Genomic DNA, 22,520 nt, shown 5'->3' with positions numbered 1-22,520 from the left:
TAAGGTGCTGGACTCTCACATGGCTTACCACAGTTTGGGTCAGACACAACAGCTTGGAAATCATGCTGGGTGAGTGTGCATGTGTGCCCAGGATCGTCAGGGAAAAAGGAAGAGAAGGGTCCGCCACGTGGCCATCCTCCCACATGGCCATCCTCTGTAGGTGGTGATGTCTCACGTTCCCCCTTTCTGGCTCTCTCTAGCAAGTGCAGATGCTCAATGTCAAAAAACATTAAAAAAAAAAAGAAAAGAAAAAAGAAAAAGAAAAGATAACGATCATGTTGATCATTTTGTGTAGAATGGTCTTAAGAAAAATACACTGGGGCCAGCTAGTGGCATGATGGTTAAGGCAGCTCGATCCCACATGACCAACTACGAAGTTCAAGTCTTGGACTCAACAGATTAAAAAAACATTCTGGGTACATATGCCTGTTTGCCCAAAATTCTGAAAGGAGTATGGAGGAGAAACACCCAGGAAAGCACTCGAGAGGTGCTTTTTACTTCCTCTCTCTCTCTCTGTCTCTGGTGCACACACCCTATAGCAAATTTCAAAAAAAGAAAGAGAGGGGAACCAGCAGTTAGCGTAATGGCTATGTTGTTGGACTCCCACGTAGTCGACTGCGGTTCGTGTCCTGGACCCGGTGGCTTAAACTCACGCCGGGTGCGTGTGCGTGCGTGCCCAAGATCCCGAGAGGAGAATGGAGGAGAAGGGATTGCGGCGTGACCATCCCCCCTGGGGGGTGATTTCTCGCTTTCTGTCTCTCTGTCTCTCTCTGTCTGTCTGGCGAGCGCACGCGCCCTATAGCAAAAGAAACCTCTCCAAAAAAAAAAAAAAAAAGAAAGAGAGTAAAAGAAACTGGTAGATAGGCCAGCAGCAGTGGTGCAGGCAGTAGGGAAGAGGCACAGCTGCATGCTGCTGGAAGTCATGGGAAAAGTCTCTGGGTCCTTGATCTGGGTCTACCTGAGCAGGCTGGGTGTGCCTGTCAACCTGGCTGGCTGCAAGGCTGTGGGGAGTTTTGTGAGGTGAAGACCCTGACAAAGGTACTTGACTGTCTCCCTCTCTCTTCTCTTCTTTCAAGAAAGGAATAAATAAATAAAAAGGGGGGGAAAAAGAATAAAACATGTGTAGAAACAAGAGAACTAGTTAGAAATAGATTGTAATAGTAGAGATGAAGTTGATGGTGACATGGCTTAACATGGCCATGAGAAAAGTGAAGAAAGAGAATTTTTATTGCTTGCTATTACTTGCATTTTACAGGCAATATTTTGTTTATTTTAACCGTGTGATACAGTTGTTATCCTTAGTTTGCAGATGAGAAAACAACTTCAGAGAGGTGCTTTAACATGCTTAAATGCAGGAGATGGTTGGCACGTGTTGGAGTTGCATCACACCTGGTCTGCTCACTCATGAATTCACATGTCAATCACCCCTTTACTGCCTTCTCAAATGATCACATTTTGTCTTCCACTTACGTTAACGCTACCATCTACATTTCAGCTTCGCAACCTTATTCATTGGTTCGGTCTATACTTAAAGGTTGTGGCTAATCAGAAGGGAAGAAAAATCTTGTTCTGTTTATTAAATAAATTTATTAAAATAAATTTCCTCAAATGTCTTTTCAAATTCATTTTCCCAAGCTGTTTATCTCCTTTAACCTGACCCAACCCAAATAGTCCCTATTTGTTTAACCCCACATGTGTTTTTGTGCCTGAGTTCAGTTGTCTGTGCCATTGTGAGGGGAAGGGAAAGGAAACTATAGTCTCCTCTCTTTCCTAAATATAAAAGTAGGCTCCCCAAAACATGATAAGAAGTCTTGTTTTTTTCCCATTTTCCTCCTGACTCATTTCCAGAGAGTAAGTATAGTTTAGGATAAATAATAACATGAGATGTGCAGAAACATTTTATCCAATAGAATGAGAAAGAGCTAATGAAACACTGCATAGTTTAATCAGTTTTTATGTTGTGATAGTGTTCTATGGTAGTCATTCAATGAAGCCCATACCTCAAGGAAATGAATGGAGGTACTAAGCTTCTGCGCCTCTCTGATTTCCTTGCCTGTAACAAATCAGTGACGCTTAATGAGGATAAACTCCAAGGAAGATGGGACACTGCATTGGAAGGGAGAGGACTTGAGAGATGACATACACCTAACCAACAGCCTGGCTCCAAAGGGGTGTTATGTTATTTATTAATGGTACTTTGTCATCTCCATTTTATAGATGATCAGATGAAGGGTTATTGGGAGTAAGTAACTTGAGAAGAGTCACATGACTAGTAAGAGAGGAATATTTTAATCAACCCACTCTGATGCTAGAGATTCAGCGCTAACCACTATGTGGTACTACCTCTCCTCTTCCCTGTTCTTGTGCTCCTTTGTGCCCACAGGGGTAGCTTTTAAAATCTCCATGTACTGAAGGAACATTCAGCCTAGTGCTCTGAGTGTGAGATTATCCTGTGGGAAATTTTCTTTTTCTTTTTTCAATTTCTGTCATCGTTGGGAAATGTAGTCACTTCAAGTAATGAGACACTTGCTCTGGATTGCTTTATAAAGCAGAGCATCTGGGCTGAAAAACAGAATGTAAGACGCTACAATGATCCTTATTTATCCTCAAAGGAAGGGGAGAATGTGTAAGAAAGTTCTAAGCTCTAAACTTCTATGTAAATCTTTTTTTTTTTTTTAAAGAAAAGTTAGGATAATTAAAAAAAAATTCTAGTCTTTCTGGCACCATGAAGGCAGATTTGTTTGGTGGCTAGTTTCTATTTATGTAAGTAGAAAAGGTAGTAGCAGAGGGTTTTCCCTCGAGCATATAAATGAAGCCAGCAGAAAGACTGCATGGGAAGAAATTCATTCCTTAAGTTTCTTTAGTTTCACAAATACATCAAGAAGAAATAGCCAATAGAAATGTGATTTAAATTACTGCATCTTCCCCCCTCCAGCTACCCTACCCTTTAACCTGGAAAAAGAAATGTTATATATTTCAACTAGTTTAAAATTTACCTCCCCTGAATGAAGACTCATTCCAATCAACTGGGCCTTCCTAACTGACTGATGTGTACGTAACCACATTGTTTTTGTTGCTAGTACAGTGCTATGATACTTGTGACACTAGACAAAAAAATGTATGCTATACTGAACTGGTATACTAATACTTCTCATGAATTTAATCTCATAAACTTTGGCCCTGGAAATATTTGCCAAGTGCTGAAGGCTTCATCTTGATAGTTTGAGTAGTCTCTCTCTGCTTTTCTTTCTAAGTGGTCAGATGACGATTGTAAAGCTGCTGGGAAATGCAAAGGATTTTTATAACCACCAAAATCAGTGGATTACATTTCTGGTTTAACATAGTGGCTGAAGAAGGGGGATCCTTTCTTGCTGAGTCTGAGATTATATGGGATAGCAGGTAAACATATAAACTGGACTGCTTTAATTTGAATATCTGCTCTTCTAGTTACTTGGGTTACCTTAAGCCAACTACTCATCTCGATTTTCTTGTCTGTAAAATAGAGATTATAGTAGTGCTTACTTCACAGAGTTGTTATGAGTTTTCAGTACATTATCAATTATAAAGTAAATAGAAGAATGCCTGCCACTTAAGACAAATTCTGTGCTTAATAAATATATCACTTCAATGATTGCTTTGTGGCTTCTTGATCATGGAGAATTGATGATAAACAGTGTTGAATCTGCGAAAATTCTTAAAGCAGCAGAGACAAAGATTCTAATATCTAGCTCCAAAATCAATTTACGGCTGGCTAAAACCTTCAAAGAACAGCTATGTTCAACATAATAAATTGAGAATTTTAATCTAAATAACATCTTTAAATTCATTTAGTTACCTTTTTAAAAGAATTATTTATCTAATACTATTTGTTATTATTGATTTTTCAATTTGATCACTGAGAGACACAGACAGAGAGAAAGGTGAAATGAGAAAGCAAGCCACTTGGTCTGGGACTTGAACCGTGACCACATGTGAGTCTAACACCTTAACCACCACACCACCTGCCAGCCTTAGTCCCTTTTTTATTAAAATTCTTTCTTTATCACCAAAGGGTGCATGTATTCATCAGAAATAGAGAGAGAGAGAGACTAAGAGAGACAAAGAGAGACAGACAGAGAGAGAACAAGATAAGAGAACTCTTTAAAAGTACTAGATTTGTGCCATATGGGACACTTAGCATTGCCTCAGGATTTGTCACACACATACAAAGAGATTTCAAGTCTCTGAAGTACATCATATAAAATGTGTAAAGTTGCAGAGAGATATGTTGGACTTGATAAACTCATACCCTATGGCTCAGTGAGACGTTTGTAGAAGGAGGAACTGATATTATGTTGTCTGACTTCAAAAAGCCAAGCTCTCAGCTGCACTTGATATTGAAAATATTTACATTAATTAAGTTCTTTAGCGAATCAATAAAATGGGGAGAAAAAAGCATAGAAAGCAACCATGTATACTAGAGACAGTGTGGGAGGAAAGTGGGACACGGCAGAGGGTGAGAGATAGGGAATCAGGGATGGCAAAATAAATAAATAAATAAAGCAAAATATACAGGAAACAAGAAATGGGCAATTATTTGTTGATGATAACACATATGTTGATGTGCTTGACTGAGCCAATATACAGTGTACTCTGGATGGAAAATCTCATTTTGTATGCTGTAATGATGTATAGTGAATGAATGTAAATAAAAACATTTAAATTAAAAAAAAAAAAGAAGTCAAGCTCTTTAACAGTCTGTTCTCTGTTCCAGCATCTTGTCAGACTCAGCACACTGAATGTTGCATGGGTCAGCTTCATTGTGTACGGCACTGAGTTTGATGTGTGTGGCACTGAGTTTGATGTGTGCATATTTGTGAATGAATAAATCTTATGATCCAAGAAGCATAAAGAACTTTTAAAACCAAGTCTTATTATTACCAAGTGCATTCAATTGTATTATAATAGATTAAAAACATAGAATACTAATGTCTACTCTTATTATCCAGAAGGAGTTGCTGTGATGCTTTCTATGTTTCATAATTCCTTCTAGTGCTTGTAACTATGGACACTAGAAGTTGAGTTTAAAACTCTGCACTTAAAGATTTGCTAATACATGGCTAACACTAAGAATCTAGGAAATGGAGAAAAAGTTAGAAAGCTATCATAAGCTACTTTAAGTGTCAAATTGTTTTGTGCAGAGTTAAGTTCAATAAATTGACTCGCGTTGTAAATACCTAGAAATATCTAAAATGCTATTGTATCATTCAAGATAATTAGCCTTATTCTTGTAGTCATGACTTTAACAACTGAGATCCAAACAAGTATTGATTAATACACTTCATTTAATCTTCATTCTTTTCATTGAAAGAAGAGAACATTATATTTCTCAAAAGAAATACAATTTTCTTCTTCAGGTGTTCATTTTTATTTTAAATGGAGACATTATATTAGGTCTCTTGGGAATATGAGATATAGGTCTTATGATTTATACACAATGGCTACTGTTATGCAATATTCATTAGAACATGTTAAATTAAAACTGAATAGGCGCAATACTTTTGCTGTCACATGTTGAGTGAGTAAATTTCCCAGCAGGTGGTTAGGTCATCCACATGCTACAAAGAGTTACTCATTGTGCTCTAATTTTTTTCAAGTGTCTCTAACCCCGGTTTTTGAAATAACTTTTATTTACCATTTGCTCTTCCTTAGTTTCTAAAACTGTAAAGTGTTCATTAAACCTTTGCATAGACACTTATTTAAAGAACTAGTACCTGGTGGCATTTGAGGACTAAACTATGAATGGGCTCCCAAGAACAAGGGGACCATTTTGTGTAAAAATGGCATTGCCCTGCTTAGGAAAACACAAAAACATCAACTATTTAATAAGGGTAGTGCCACCATGTCTAAGACATGTACAAATTGATGTATTTCATCTTTTGAGTATTCAATTAAGATTGTTGCAAATACTTTGAATTGCTTGATCATTTATGTGAGCCAAAATGGTTATTTATGTGACCACACACAACTAGAAAGAATGTTTAAAAACACAGTCATGGTCAGTTTTAACATAAATTTATTTATCTGATATTTCTTTAAGGCTTAACATGTATAAAGTTTGATTATTAAGAGATATATTTTGAATTAAAAAGTTTCAAAATGTCTTTATCAATCTATACTTTACTGAATTAAAAGTTGTGCAAAATAACCAACTTAAAAGTTAACGACTAATGTAGAAAAATAATTTTAATGTGAAAATTGGTCTTATCTTTAGAGTTTTATCTTACAAGAGAAATCAGAAAAACATGTAACAAAATATAACACTTGTGGAGAGAAACTATGCTTCTAAAATAATGAAAACATTCTATAGGGAAACCCAAAACGAAGACAAAGAATGATTTTAAATAGATTCTATGATGTTTAAGTACATGTAATATTAAAACTTTTCTATATACTTGGAAAGGAAGGTGGGGCTAGAAAAAAATTATGACTCAGTTTAAGACTTAAGATAAATGATAAGAATTAAAGCATTTATACAAGAGATATTAAATATTTAAACTGTAATGAAAGAAAGTAAAAATATATATTTTCCATGTCCCCATTTCCATTTCCAAAAGGTACTATTATTAACAGGTTCTTCTTTATCTGTATCTATCCATAGGAAAGTATACACATCTCTTAAAATTGCTACTATTTAGATTATAACATATACTTGCAGTATATACTTTTCATAACTTGCTTCTTAAAACTTAATAATACAGCTATTTTTCATATTAACAGTTGCGATGTTATTTTAAACTATTGCTTTAAATAAATTGTATGGATTTGCCATGACCTATTTAATGGGAACCGTAGAAGTGAAGATTTAGTTTGATTCCAACTTTTCAGTATTATTATTGAAACATGTTTTGATGATATTTGCATGTGTGCTTTTTTGTAGCAGCGAGGAACACATTCATAGGCAAAATTCTTAGGATAGAATCTGAGTACAAAATTGTAAATATCCTCAATTTTGATTTTGACAAAATGTCTTTGATAGAGATTGTGTGAATTACGAGATAATAGAAAAAAAACTTTTCTGTTTCTTCATGACACTGTAATCTATGTGACAGATTTAAAAACTGTTGTTGCATTTTGACATACTTTTTTTAATAATGAAAGTTGAGCAGCATATTTTCCTATGTTTACTAGCTATTTGTATTTCTTTTTTCTTTACTTAAATATTTTTTTGCCCTGTTTGTTCTGTGTTTGCATCTTTTTGCTATTAAACCATAGGTGCTCTTTTAATATCAAAGATATTGATACATTGCCTGTCATGAGTTGAAAACAGTTTCTAATTATCATTAGGACATTTGGTATTGTATAGAGTTAAAAAAAGAAAGTATTCTAAATTTTGAATCATTCACCTTATGTCTTCTTGGAAAAGCCTTTTCATCTAAGATTATTTTAAAAATTATATATTATTAATTTTGTAATGCAATATTATTACATTATTATTCACACACTCACATGCACACGTGCCCAGTCAGTGTTAGTTAAAGCCACTGGGTCTGGGACTCGAACCACGATCGACTACATGAGAGTCCAGAGACATAGCCATTATGCCAACTGCTGGTCCCTCCCTTCAATAATTTTAAAAAGCTTTTATTTTTTTTCTAAGACCAATAGATCAATGTGTCCACTGTATGAAATGATCTTTGTTTATGTTTAACTAAAAAATATTTTTGTGGGGCCAGCAGGTGGCATGGTGGTTGGGGTGTTCCAGGCCTATTGACTTGCTTTCTCACTTTCCCTCTTTCTCTGTCTCTGTCTCTCTCTGGTCAAATTAAAAATAACACTAATAAATAAAATTAAATAAATAATTCTTTTTATTTTCTTGAGAGAGTTTTCTATAGTGTGTATGTGCTCCCTAGAGCCACAGAGAGACAGAAAGCAAGAAATCATCCCCGAGGGGGGAATGGTCACACACAATCCTTTCTCTTCCATTCTCCTCTTGGGAGTTTGGACATGCATTTACTTGCGCCTGGTGTGTTTTAAGCCATCAGGTCCAGGACTCAAACCACATTCAACTATGTGGAAGTCCAGCAACTGTTATGCCATCCGCTAGTCCCTAAATTAGTGATTCTTTACACAAATATTTTTTTCTATAGGGTGTGTGTGCTTGCTGGAAACACAATGAGAGAGAGGAAAAGTGAATTGAACTCCCACCCATCCCAAGAACTATGGCCGCGCCACAATCCCTTCTCTTCCATTCTCCTTTCAGGATTTTGGGCATGCACACACACACTCAGCATGTTTTTCTCAAGCCACTGAATCTAGAGCTCAAACTGCTCAGTTGACCATGTGGGATCCAGCTACCTTAACCACCATGTCACTGCGTGGTCCTGGAATGATCTTTCTTTGTAGTTTCAATTTTAGAAGGAAATCTGGGTTCTCACAGTATTTTACAATCTACTTATGAAGCTCAAAGAATAGCTTGCTCTTGCAAACCACCAATTTTACCACCATTTCATATTGCTCTTAGAAAAGAGCAGTGCTGAGAACAAAAACTTAAGACTGTATGATTAGATGAGAAGGGATGCTGAAGATAGGTAATATAAAACTAAAGATATTCCACGTGTCTTATTGGACCTACTTAAAGTTACAGTGAATTCACAATTCAAGAGGGAAAGTGTATTTTATATCTGATTCTATCACAGAGTCTTTATGTAAATCATGGAATACTTTCTTTCTTTATAAATTAATTTTCTTATGATATTCAAGGTAAAATCATATGATACTCAGCTATATTTTGGTCCACAAAAGAATAGTTAAATTTAAAAGCAGAGCTTGGAATATAAATGATTGCTCTGTGCTGATATATGGTTTGGATGGAGAGGGTGTGTTATTACGGACATTCCCTAGATATGGCATTAGGTCCTCCAGAGCTATCATCAATATAGCCCTTCCTAAGATATTGTGAGAAGGGACATATAAAATAGAGTGATTTCTGCTAAGTTTTAATTAGAGATAAGCCAGTATTCATTTATTATTCAGGGAAGTTGCTGTAAGCCCTACTGCATACTCCCCTAACCTACACTGAAAAGGTGGACCATGATTTGTGTGTACAGAGTTAGTGTCTAAAAGCCTTCTGGCTTCAGGCCCAGCTTTTCAGCCAGTGTAATGGCTATCAGGTATAATAGTTTACTTGGCTCTCGTTCTCCAGCTTCTCCTGGCTGGAATTCTCTATTCACGTTCGAGTGGTGATGCGTAAACTTCTGAAGATTTGCACACTTGGATAAAAGTTCAGTGAGGTCAGATTCTTATCAATAGTGTTTTCTCCCCTGTATGGGGATTCTATACCTAAACTTACTTAAAGAAAAAAAAAAGTTATTCATAATTAACTTGGAAAAAAAATTGAAGACGTTTTTCCCTCCTGTTAGAAGACAGGTAAAATATGGAAGTGGTTAAGTTTACAAAATTTAAGAGGCTTGTCTATTTCATTATGGTGATAACAATCACCATTATACGAAAATGTACACTGACTGGTCACAGCATTTTATAATTCACATCTACACATGACCAAGTTTCACACACCAAAAGCTTCCTAAATGTAACTAAAATCATCATTGAGGAGTGAAATTTGAAAAGGTTTCAGATATTGATCTGATAATTCACAATCAAGGTATTTAACTTGTGCCTTCTAAGGCTTTGGAACAGAAGATTCTTGATTCTTGTCATGTATATTCCTGATTCTTGCCTCTTAAATGGAATCCCTCCCTCAGCTTCCGCATAACCCCATAATCTCAGTTTGCAGTCATCACTAAGAGCCATCCACAGCTAGAGCTGTGGCATAGTAGCCTTATAAATGAAATCAAGTGAGACTTTTTGAGTGATGGATAGAGCAATGAATCTAGGCAATGCTGAAATCTCCAGTGGATTTCTTACATGACTACTATTGTACACAACCTGAAATCTACATGTGAGATCTTATAAGGTGATCTAAACATTAACCAGACATTCTCAATCTTTTTAATATGCTCTGGGAGAATGTGTTTCAAGGAAATTTGCTACTTGGAGAAAAGCCATTTTTTTTTTTTTTTTTTTTTTGCATTTACATTACTTGAGTATCTGCTTCCTCGTGGTAGTGGGTCTGATGCCAGGACCACATGCCATTATAGGAATGCCACTTCCCTTAATCACAGGAAAAGCCAAATTCAAGTGTACCAAAGATGTATGCTTTTTGATTTGAAAAACATGTGCAATTTTAGTTTTGGCCTGGAACTTTTTTATAAAGGAAGTGTCGATTAGCTTGGTTGAAGACAACATTGCAAAAGGAATAGAATGGTGTGCTTTCCTAGACAGGAGGCGGTGGGAATGGACTATGGAGTTGCTTGTGGTGGAGGGTTCTACCGTGTGGCTGTGGGGATGACTCAGGAACAAGAAGTTTTAATCATGATTAGAATGCAGCTAATAACCTTTTCACAGTTTATTTTTCTGATCAAAGCTTTTCCTATGCTATGCTATATAATAGTGTGTAAGTGATCTAGAACTTTTGAAATAACTTTTGTATTTACTACAGTAGTCAAATAGAAATGGTTTTAACTCAACTGAAAGTACTTGAGTCCTGATTAGAACTGGAGATTTTTCACATAGATCAGAAAACAAACATCTCGGACCCTGTCACATTTTAATGAACTCAGTGAATGTTCATTGTTTTTATTCTGAAGTCATGAGAATTCTAACTGTAGGACAGTTGTGAAACTGTGAGAAGGTGGAAGAAATTACAAATAACCTGAGGCTGTCTTTTGACTTTTAAACATAGCACACTCTAGTGTGTTATGTAGAGTAGAATTGGCAGTTGGTGGCCAATCGAATTTGGAGGCTTGAAAAGCATGCCAGGGACGTGTGCTTATATATCCAAAATCCTGAGAGGAGGATGGAGGAGAAGGGATTGTGGTGTGACTACCCTCCTGGGGAGTGATTTTTCACTTTCTCTCTCTGTCTCTCTCCAGTGAATGCATAAACCATAAGGCAAAAACTTAAAAAAAAAATTTGCCAAGAAGTGACTTATAATTTTTAATGATCACTCTCTACTAATGATGACAATGGCAAAAAATTTCCAGAGATACCAGTCACGACCATAATGTTGTAAGGATAGTTAATCTACTAATATCCTTTGCTCCACTATTCAACCCTTCATTACTATTATAATTGTCAAGGTAGACTTCTGAAAACTTTTACAGGAGATCTTTGCAACTCAGGATTATCTCTCAGTTGGAGACTGCTCATTCTTTGAACTGACCCTTTCTTTTTTTATTTATTTAAAGATTTTTGCTATAGGGTGTATATGCTCACTGAAGAGACAAGAGATAGAAAGATAGAAAGCAAGAAATTACCCTCCTGAGAGGATGGCCAGGCCACAATTCCTTCTTCTTCTTTCTACTCCTGGGATTCTGGGCACATATGCACACATGCCAGGCATAAATTTTAAGCCACTGGGCCAAGGACTTGAACCATGCTTGGCTATGTGGGAGTCCAGCGACATAACCATTACACCATCTGCTGGTCCTGAAACGATCTTTTTTGAAAGGACTAATAACCAGGCTTCATTTTTCCCTCTCCATTCTGTCATTTGTAGAGTAACTGCTGCTCTTTCATTGTCATGAAGAAAAAATGTCAACTCCTGATCTATGCCCTGGGATTTTGGGGTTCCAGATGTTTTCATTTGTATTTTGTATTTCAAAGAATTCATGGTGGGGCCAACTGATGTGTGGTAGTTAAGGTGGCTAGATCCCACGCGGCTTACTGTGCTCTTTGAGTTCTGGATCCAGTGGCTTGAAAAACATGCTAGGTTGTATGTGTGTGGGTGCCCAGAATCCCAAAAGGAGAAATTGCAATGGGACTGTGGCATGACCATCCTCTGTGGAACTTGGTGTTTTCTCTCTCACCCTCTTTCTTTCTCTCCACCAATCACATGGGTCCCATAGCAAAATGAAGAAAAAAAACAATGCAAGACAAATCACTGATATTTGAAGAAGACATTAATGTCTGGTTGAAAGCATTTTTCCTTTTATTTCCAACCCAGTGTCCGACATAGATATTACAATATTCTCATGAATGAATTCTCCAAGAGATTCTGGAAATATTTTGCACCAGTGACCCTACTCTTTGTTTTAGCGTTTACTTTTTTATCTTGATCTTGACCTTTTTTCAGAAATACTCACTTTCTTAAATCTTAACTGGCAACCACACATCTATGATCACTTTTTCTTTTTCTGTGCCATGTGCCCTCATTCATGCTAAGAGGTGAGTTTTAAATCTCTTTTACATTATTAAGATCTCCAGTCCTCAAGTTCTTGGTGTTATTTCTTAACTCATCACTTTTAGATCCAAGAGCCTTCTTTTCTGCCATTGTTTTCTAACCAGTTACCAGCTTGAGTTATATAAATTATCTATGTTTTCCTTCTTTATTCTACTGGACTATATTGTTTTGAGACAAAATCATGTTGTATTGCAGTGCTAAGTGGCAACACAACAGACTTACTGATTTGCCTCAACTGGATTTTGGAAATCTCCCAAAACTATTTGTACTTACTATATTGTTTTGAAGACCTATGAATTACATGAAGCTTTTCTTAATTTTTCTTCTACAGTCTATAAATGTTTAACTGCAGTCATTCTTTTCTTTTAATTTTAGGTTATTTTTTCCTTTCTCATAGTTTTTGGTTTTGATTTTTATTTCTTATTTTATGAATTACAATAACTAGTTTTGTTATCTTTTTTTTAAAAAGCATATTAATTTTTTCAATTGCCAAAGAGTCCATGCACTCAACAGAGTAAGGGAGAGAGTGAGATAGAGGGAGAGAGGGAGAGAGTGAGAGACAGAGAGAGAGAGAGAGAGAGAAAGAGAGTAAAGCATCCCTAAATGAGGCATGGTCACAGCACAATTCTTTTCCTTTCAGTTCCTCAGCCTGGTAGGATTTGGGTCATGCAAACACAGATATTCTGTGTATTTTTTGAAATTCAGGAGCTGGGATTCAAATGATAATAGACCATGTGGTGTCTGACTTTCTATACACGTACTTAACTACCATGCATTGGGACCGTCTCTATGTGTTACTCTTTTTGAATAGAATTAAATTCATTCTACATTTTTTATAATTTACTCATGTCTACTTTTATTGCCATTTTCAAGCTTTTCTAGGCTTCGCTATTGTTCAATTATTTTCTTTCTTTTTATTTAATAATAAAAACACTCAAAGCTATAAATTTCCCTCTGTGATAACTATTGTAGCATCCTATATACTTTTAAAAGCCCTGTCTTTATTGATTGTAGTTACTAATTAGGCTAAACATTAACCCATTACTTTCTATTTAAAAGGTAAGTGAGTTCTAATGTTATGAAATGTATAATTCTTTGGTTCTAGAATGTTGATACTACTAATTTCTTGTTTTATTACTTTTTGATGAGATAAGAGTACATATGCAGTTTCAGCCTTTCAATTTGGTAGGTTGTAATGATATGTAAGGTTTTTTTTTTCTTTTTTGGAGAGGTTTTTGCTATAGGGTGGGTGTGCTCGCCAGAAAGACAGAGAGAGACAGAGAGACAGAAAGTGAGAAATCACCCTCCAGGGGTCACGGCCATGCCGTAATCCCTTCTCCTCCATTCTCCTCTCAGGATCTTGGGCATGCATGCACATGTGCCTGGCGTGAGTTTAAGCCACCAGGCCTGGGACTCGAACCACGGTCAACTACATGGGAGACCAGCGACCTAGCCATTATGCCAACTGTTGGTCCTGATGTGTAAGGAGTTTTATTGCACTTTAACTGCTCCCAAATATGTCCACTTCCATATACTAAGATACAAACTAAAAGCACTTAAAAGCCCAGTCTGGTGGCACATTCAGTAAACATGCTGAACTCTAGTGTTGGAAGCCACAAAGTCAACCGCAGGTTTGGATCCTCAGTCTGGCAATCCTTGAGAAAGCTTGCCTAGCACACTAACAAGCTTGACACTGAAGGAAGGGAATCAGCGTGATCAGACCTGTTGAAGGTGTTCTTTCTCTCTCTCATGCATGTACACAAGATTTTAATCATGAATGAAATAAATTATATCTCAAAATAAATAAAAGTACATGGAAATGATGGATAAATTTTAAATATATATTTGTGGAAACAAAAACAAGTAGGGAATATCTACTTCACACATCATTATGGCATAAATACGTCTCATATTAACCCAACAAAAGATAATAAAGATAATAACTAAATTCCAGGAAAAAAGGCCCTAAAAATTCCATGTATCTAAAGAGTCTGTAGAGAAAAAAGCTAAAATTAAAAAAAATAGGAAAATTATGAAGGTGATTCAGAACTTTGAACAGTAAATGGCAGTGTGTGAATTTCCCATATTTTGTTTTATTTTGTTTGCCTTGGGTATGGGCAGCAGTTTTTGAGCTGCATAGCATAGCTAAAATTCTAGTAGAAATAGAAATTTAATGATCTTTTTGGATGGAGAAACTAAGAAAAGGAACTCAAGTAACCATGGGCACTGGAGAATGTGGGGCGGATGCTGGAGGAAATAGAGAGGAACTGTATAAACTATATGAAATATGCCAACGTCTCAAGATAGTCACTGAATTGTATAAGTATGAATCGGAATGAAAGAATTCAGTCATTACAAATTTGAACTTTCAACCAGAGTCATATGACAAAGCTTAGAATTTGAATAAAATTAAATTTCTTCTTCAAACAAAATCACTAACACCCTTCAAGAGACCACAGAAGAATCCAAGTTCCCCCTAATATAACATACATTATAATAAGGACATAATCGAAAATTACTTGACATTAAAAAGAAGAATCGGGGGCCAGCAGATTGCATGAAAGTTAAGGCACTAGCTCCCACATGTCCAACTGTGCGATTTGAACCCAGACCCAGTGAGTTAAAAATATCACCAGACAGGTATACGTGAGATCCTAAAATTCCAAGAGGGGAGTGGAGAAGGGATTGCAGCATGACCATCTCCCTGGGGGGAAAGATGATTTCACATTTTTTCCTTTCTCTCTCATTCTCTCACTGGCAGGCACACACACCCTATAGAAAGAAAAACAAAAACTTTGTATATATATATATATATATTATATAAAGAAATAGAAAAATGACACACACTCTTAGGGGAAAAGGCAGTCAGCAGATTCACAGTAAGATAATCCAATGTCAGACTTATCAAACAAGAGCCTTAAAAAACCTCTTACGGGGAACCAGCAGTTAGCATAATGGCTATGTCGCTGGATTCCCACGTAGTCGACCACGGTTTGCGTCCCGGACCCGGTGACTTAGAACTCAGGCCGGGCGCGTGTGCATGCGTGCCCAAGATCCCGAGAGGAGAATGGAGGAGAAGGGATTGTGGCGTGACCATCCCCCCTGGGGGTTGATTTCTCGCTTTCTGTCTCTATGTCTCTCTCTGTCTGTCTGACGAGCGCACGCCCCCTGTAGTGGAAAAAAAAATCAAAAAACCTCTTACGGGTTGAATTGTGTTTTCCTGAAAGATGTTAAATTCATAACATCCACTATCTGGGAATGTGACCTGTTCTGAAAATAGGATCAAGGTAAGATGAGTTAAGTGTGGACCTTCATCCAAACTGACTTTATCATTATAAAAAGATAAAATTTAGACAGATGAATGCATGTAGAGGGAAGATGATGTAAAACATATGAAAATCACCATGCACGAATGAAGAAATGCATGACTCTACAAGAAGCTTGGAGAGAGGAATGGAGCAGGTTATTCTTCTTCATCCTCAGAAGAAACCAATCCTGTGGGCATCTTGATGTTGCACAGCAAGCTACTAGAACTTGAACCAATCCTGTTTGTGGTTCTTTATTATGGTAGCCCTAGAAAAGTAACCTGGAAAATAATAAATCTATACTTCATAGGGTAAAGCAAAATAACCCTAAATGAATGAGAAAAGAGATAACCCTGGCAGATAAATATAAAATATAAAAAAGTAAATTAATAAGCACTTAAAAACTGGAAAGTGTGGGGCCAGCAGGTGTCATAGTGATTAAGATGCTGGACTCATACACAATTGACCATGGTTTGAGCCCTAGGCCTAGAGGCTTAAAAATCACAATGGGCACATGTGTGTGGATGCCCAAAATCACAGGACAAGAATGGAGGAGAAGGAACTGTAGCCTGAGTATCTCCTTGGGGGATTGTTTCTCACTTTTCTCACTGCCTGTTTCCAGCAAGTGAATGTGTTCTATGGCAAAGTATTTAAAGAGTTTGTAGAAAGCTTTTCTAAACATTTGCAATAGGTTTTAGTGTAGACCTAAGTCTTGGATCAATCAGATATCTATAAGCCCAATCATTGCACTGCATGTTTAAACTAGGTTTAATTTTTTCAGTGGACAGACTATGAAAAAACTATTTTTCAAAGTGCTTCTACTATGAAAAAACTGTTTTTCAAAGTGCCTCTACTATATTGCCTTGGTAACAGCAATGTAAGACTGTTCTAGTTGCCCTGCATTTTTTTTCCAGCACTTGGTTTTCAGTATTTGCTTTATTTTAGTTATACCATTAAGTATATGGTCTGTCTTACTGTTTTTCGAATTTCATTTCTGTGATCCTGATGACTTTGTGCATCATGTGATGTGCTTATTTGTTGTTCGTATATCTTCTCTGGTGAAGGCTCTGGGTAAAATATTGTGCTCATTTTAAAAAAGATTATTTTCTTATACATTTTGAGAGTTCTCTATACATTTAGGATACAAGTCCTTAGAAAAAATTTTAAAGCCATATCTTGGTATAATTAACCCATCATACATGTGTGGTTTAATAATTTATAGTAAATTTCTTACATTATAGGAGTATTATTATTATTGCTTTAAATTAAAAACCACTCAAAGTTATTTTAATATATTTTTAAATGCCAATTTGGAGCTCTGTTTATTTAAAGATGAGAATTTTTCATGTGTTTATGTCCTTCTGCTCCTCTATCACCTAAACGTGTTTGGATTTGAATTATGATTTTATTTTAGTTTTTGAAGAATTATTTTGTTTAATATCTGTCTATTTATTTATTTTAATTTGACCAGAGAGGGACAGAGTGAGAGAGAGAGGGAAAGTGAGATAGCAAGCCGCCAGGTTCGGGACTCGAACTGAGGTCAGCCATGTGGGGGTCCACCATCCTTAGTCACCAAGCCACCTGCCTACCCTGAATTATGGTTGTAAACCCAAACTACAAACTTTGTATCTTATCATTATAAAGTTCTTAATCCTTGTTTTAAAAAGTTACTTTTTTAGTGAACCTCTGTTTTCTAAGAATGACTACTTTTATTTAATTCAATGTTCAATTTATTTCAATTTACAATGCTCATTAATTTTCAATTCACAATCTGTAAACAATAACTATTATCAAACAGAGTAAAGATGGAATAAAGGGAGACTAGTGTAGATTCTTTCATCCATGCCTTAAAATTTTATTTATATTTGAAACATAGCCATGATGTTAATTGGCTATAAGACAGTGGAGACATTTAATAGAAAGTTATTTGTAAACCAATAGAAACTTAAATCATAGACTACCTTAACCAATTTGAATGATTGGAATATTGACATGAAAATGTCTATTCCAGTGTACACTGAACTGAAGCATTTGGTGTGCTGGGTTCAGTTTGGTTTGCCATTCTTTAAAAGAGACATTGACAAATTGGAGCCAATACATAGGGCAACCAAGATAGTAAAATGGCTAGACATGGTGTCACATAAGGAATGTTTAGAAAAAACTGGTATGTTTAGTCTGCAAAAAGAAAGAATGATGGGGCCATGGGTTGGTTGGAGGAACATGATAGCCATCTATCTTTAAACATTTACAGGACCAACAAAATAGTTTTTTTTTTCTTCTTCTTTGCAAAAAAGGACTCACTAGTTGGTAGATTAAATTTAAAAGAGGCAGAGCCTGACTTATAGAAATGAGAATTTTTTTCATTTAGCCATTCCAAATGAAATACGTTTTTTGATTTAATGCAAGCTCAGAAAAAAAAAAAAACCCAAAGACTCTGAGGCCAATTGCATGCATGAATCCTGCCTAAATATCCTTCATGATGTTTGCAAATTAAGATTTTTCATAAATCTACATTCCAGCAAGCAGTATTTTCTATGATAATTGATAAATATGTGGTTTGGATAATAAGTTTTCTGTTGCCCTGGACAGTGATTATTAAGTATGCTTCAGAGAATGGTTAAAGAGCTATAAAATTAGAACTTTAACGATGAGTAGTTCTTTGTTTGTTTTTTAAATGAGTAGTTTTTGAATAGGCAAGGAAGCAACTATTTTGGAGAGTATGTGTTTAAACATGTAGAAAAAAGCATAGGCAATTATGTCATTTTTATAAGAAACTGAACAGACTGGAAAAGTGATATATGGAAATATTTATAAAATAATTGTTTGGGAAGAGAAATTAGGTTTATTGATAGTTCACAGTCATCATAGTACTTGACCAGTCATCAGCACTGAAACAAATCCATTTGGCTTCCACATATTAGTGGTGCCTGGTTTTTAATTCTTCCTTTCTGGGGGCTCCTTCCAATTTCCTTCACTGACTCTTCTCTTCTCATTTAAGAAGTGGTATAATTTCAATCACACATTGCTTTCTGTGCCACATATAAACTGATACCTCCCAAACTCTTATCACCACCCTTTCTTTCCCTGAGTTTCACATTCAGCTATGCAACTGCTTGCTTGGTCACCCACCAACTACCTTCTCTTGAGTGTATAAAAAACACACACAAAAGAAACCATGTTCAATATGAAATTCTGCTCTCTACCTTATTTCCCATCACCATCACTTCTTTTCTTGTAGCCTGCGTGACAGTAAAGTTCTTTTCTCAGTTTTTCAGGAAATTACATCCATTCTTGATTTCTCTTTCTCCTCATTACCACTCATCTAAGCCATCGATAAACCCTGTTGAATTATAAACACTACCTGTTTATATTTACTCTAAAATGACCACCTTGGTTCCAGCCACTGTTATCTTTTCACAGGATTGTTGTAACAGCCTAACTTGTCCTTGTACTTACACCTTGCTCCCCTCAGTGCATTACTAGAAGAGAAGCTTTTAAATAAGAGTCAGAGTGTGTCACAACTCTACTCAAAAATCTTTCAGTTGCTCCTATGTCACTCAGAGTAAAAGCTAAAATCTTTACAATGACCCACAAAGCCCTAATGATCTAGCACCCTTAAGCTCTATGACCTCATCTCTGTACTTTTCCCCTTTCTTCATTTTATTATAGTCACATGGTTCTTTTGGCTTTCTTTTTTATAAAGCATGCCAACAATATCTGGGGTTTGTTCTACAGGTAGCCTTGGACTGATCAGCCCTCCTCCTTTTCTCACTTGTAGTTCTCAAGAACGTCTGTATATTGTACTGGAAGTGAAGCATCAGGAGGTGAGAGGGAGGTTACTGGAATAGCCTGCTCTCTGCTATTCCAGTAACCTCTTGCTTTCAGAAAACTCTTGCTTTCTCTCTGTCTTTCCCCAGTGAATGCATGCAGCCTCGGGTAAATTCAGGGAAGAAAAATAAAAAGATATGCAAGAAAGATGATCTCTCTTTTTTTGTTATATGAAGATACAGCAAGAAGATGGCCATCTACATAGCAGGGAGAGGGCCCTTCATCAGACACCAAATCTGCCAACACCTTGATCTCAAACTTCCAGCTTACAGAACTGTGAGAAATATTTGTTGTTTAAGTCACCCAGTATATAGTATTTGTTATTCCACCATGAACACTTACCCTATATAAAATCATCTCTCTTTATGTTAACACTCAATATCTCTTTCCTTGCTTTATTTTTCTCCTTTGCATTCATAAAGATAGAACATTTGTCTTATACATTTTATTAATTATCTAACTTACTGCTTAGTCACTAAACATAAGCAAGAATTTTTTTTGTTTTTGGAGAGGTTTTCGCTATAGGGCGCATGCGCTCACTAGACAGAGACAGAGACATAGAGACAGAAAACAAGAAATCACCCCCCAGAGTGGATGGTCATGCCGCAATTCCTTCTCCTCCATTCTCTTCTTGGGATCTTGGACTAGCACGCACACGTGCCTGGCGTGAGTTTTAAGCCACCAGGTCCAGGACGCGAACTGCGGTCGACTACATGGGAGTCCAGCGACATAGCCATTATGCTAACTGCTGGTTCCCAACATAAGCAAGAATTTTTGTCCCTATTACCTATTGCTAAACTTAATTGGTTAGAAGAGTACATGACATGTAATGCATGAATATTTGTTAAAATATTTTTAGAATTTTTTTGAAACCCTGAACATTCGGCTAAAGATTTAGAATTGCACTTTCTTGGATCTGAGAAACCTGTGGGGTCATTTTGACAGTAAAGTCAAATATGTAATACGTTAAAGACATATTACAGGAAGATTAAACTCCCAGATTTGCCTTGAATATACAGAATAGTCAAAGCTTCAATGGTTTAAGAAAGGAAAACTACCTAGGAGTGTGTTAAAATAATTTATAGCACCCTACAGTCAAGATGAAATAGAACAGATGAAGAGAGTAATTATAAAGAATTAATATTTAATGACTGATTACTGGGTAAGAGAGAGAAGAAATTTAAATGAATTCAGGTATGAGTTTAGATATTTTAGGGATAGAAGTTCCACTGGAAGAAGTAAAGATATTGAAAGAATTGTTAAAAGAAAAATGAAAGCATGAGGTGACATTATTTGTAATACCAGTGAATAATAACAGTAATAGTAAAATAACACGACTTTTTCTACTATTAAAATAGCATGGTTTTGCTGCTTAAAAAATGTCTTTGTGTTTTCAAATATTTCCTTCAAGTAATGAAGAGAGACAGTCAAGAGCAAGTATTCAGTATACATTTGGAGATAAAAAGAATCATCTGGAAATGTAGACAAGTTGGAGATGTTAATTTGGTGTATATTTTTCATGTACTCTGAGAAATCAATCTGCAAGATGATGGCTATGCTAACAAAAAGAGTATGTAAAGACAAGAGAATTAGGCAAAAAAAAAAGGCAATTGGGGCAGGAAGAAAATTAATTCAGTGTTAAACAAGGGTGAGGAATTTTTCAAGATCATGTTACTCAATTATACATTAAAGAAAAGTTAAATGTTGCAAGATAAAGTCATCAGTGAAAATTGAAAACAATTTTTGAATCAAGTAGTGAGAAGAAATCAGATCACAAAGGTTTAAAGTAAAAACAATAAAGTGGATGATGCAGTGTACCACTAGGCTCCCCTTTGAGACTAGAGCTCTTATTCCTCTAGCTGCTGCAACAGCTAGTGATTGACAGCTCATAGCTGAGCTCTTCCCCTGTTGCTCTTGGCTAAAGAAATCTGCTCCCCTAAAGTTATGCCCCTGGTTTGGGAGGCAGACTGCATCTGTGACAGTTCTTTGATGAAATATACAGGCTAGTCTCCTGCTTTAAGGCAGTGCAACTCTGAGGGCCATGCCAGTCCCAGAACCATCTGTGGTTTCCAGTGAGATTGTTGATGGGACTGCATTCTCCCTCTCTTCAGTTTAACCTTGGTCTCCCACTGACGTTCCTAAGGCCTTTTCCATAAACTTTATATTTGACTCTCACTTCTACGAAATCCAACCTAAGACAAATAGATTTGTTAGGCATGTGAGAAACACTGAGAAAAATAGGCATGTGAAAAGTTTGGAAACTGATAACATTCATGCTTATGAAAAATAAAGAAGTACATTACATGCATTTTTAAATTCACCTGAAGTCATTAAAATTCAATATGCATTTTTAAAATATTCAGCACTTATGGAATACTGTACCATTTGCTAGTGGTGTTATTGAGAGCATAATAAGAGCAAGATGGCCCTTGTTCTTAAACCTCATGATGAATGCATTACACTTCTGAAAGAGCATTGATTCAGACAGAGGTTGGAGTCCTCCCAGATTACAACAGAACTCATAATTAACAGCCTACAGATGTGCATAAATTTGTGAAAGGCGATTGACCCATGAAAGATGTGACATGATCTTAGTTTGTGTTTTTGTTTGAGACATTTTTCTAAAGATACTTTCGGTGTCTGTGGCTATTTAGTATTTGAACTACTTAGTTCCTTAAACAGGTTTGCATCGTTGGAAACACACACACACACACACACACACACACACACACACACACGTGAAGTTGGCTTGTAGTCATATCATCTTGTAATGTTAGCCTTTCTGATCTTGGATTAAGGATATATATGGAAGGAGGGTTCTTAGGAAAATTCTGAGGCTATTAGTTCATGGTTCAAGGATAACTAATTGTGAAAATGTTTAAGAATTTTGCTATGTAGGTTCTAATACTACAAACTTTCACTTCAAGATATTGACTCAATCTCAGAACCAGCAGTTAGCGTAATGGCTATGTCGCTGATCTCCCATGTAGTCGACGGTGGTTTGAATCCCAGACCCGGTGGCTTAAACTCACGTTGGGTGCATGTGCATGCATGCCCAAGATCCTGAAAGGAGAATGGAGGAGAAGGAATTGCGGCGTGGCCAT

This window comes from Tupaia chinensis, unplaced genomic scaffold (genome assembly GCF_000334495.1).
Source record: "Tupaia chinensis unplaced genomic scaffold, TupChi_1.0 Scaffold000251_1, whole genome shotgun sequence".
NCBI classification, from domain to species: Eukaryota; Metazoa; Chordata; class Mammalia; order Scandentia; family Tupaiidae; genus Tupaia; species Tupaia belangeri.
Note: the sequence above shows the minus strand (reverse complement) of the source record.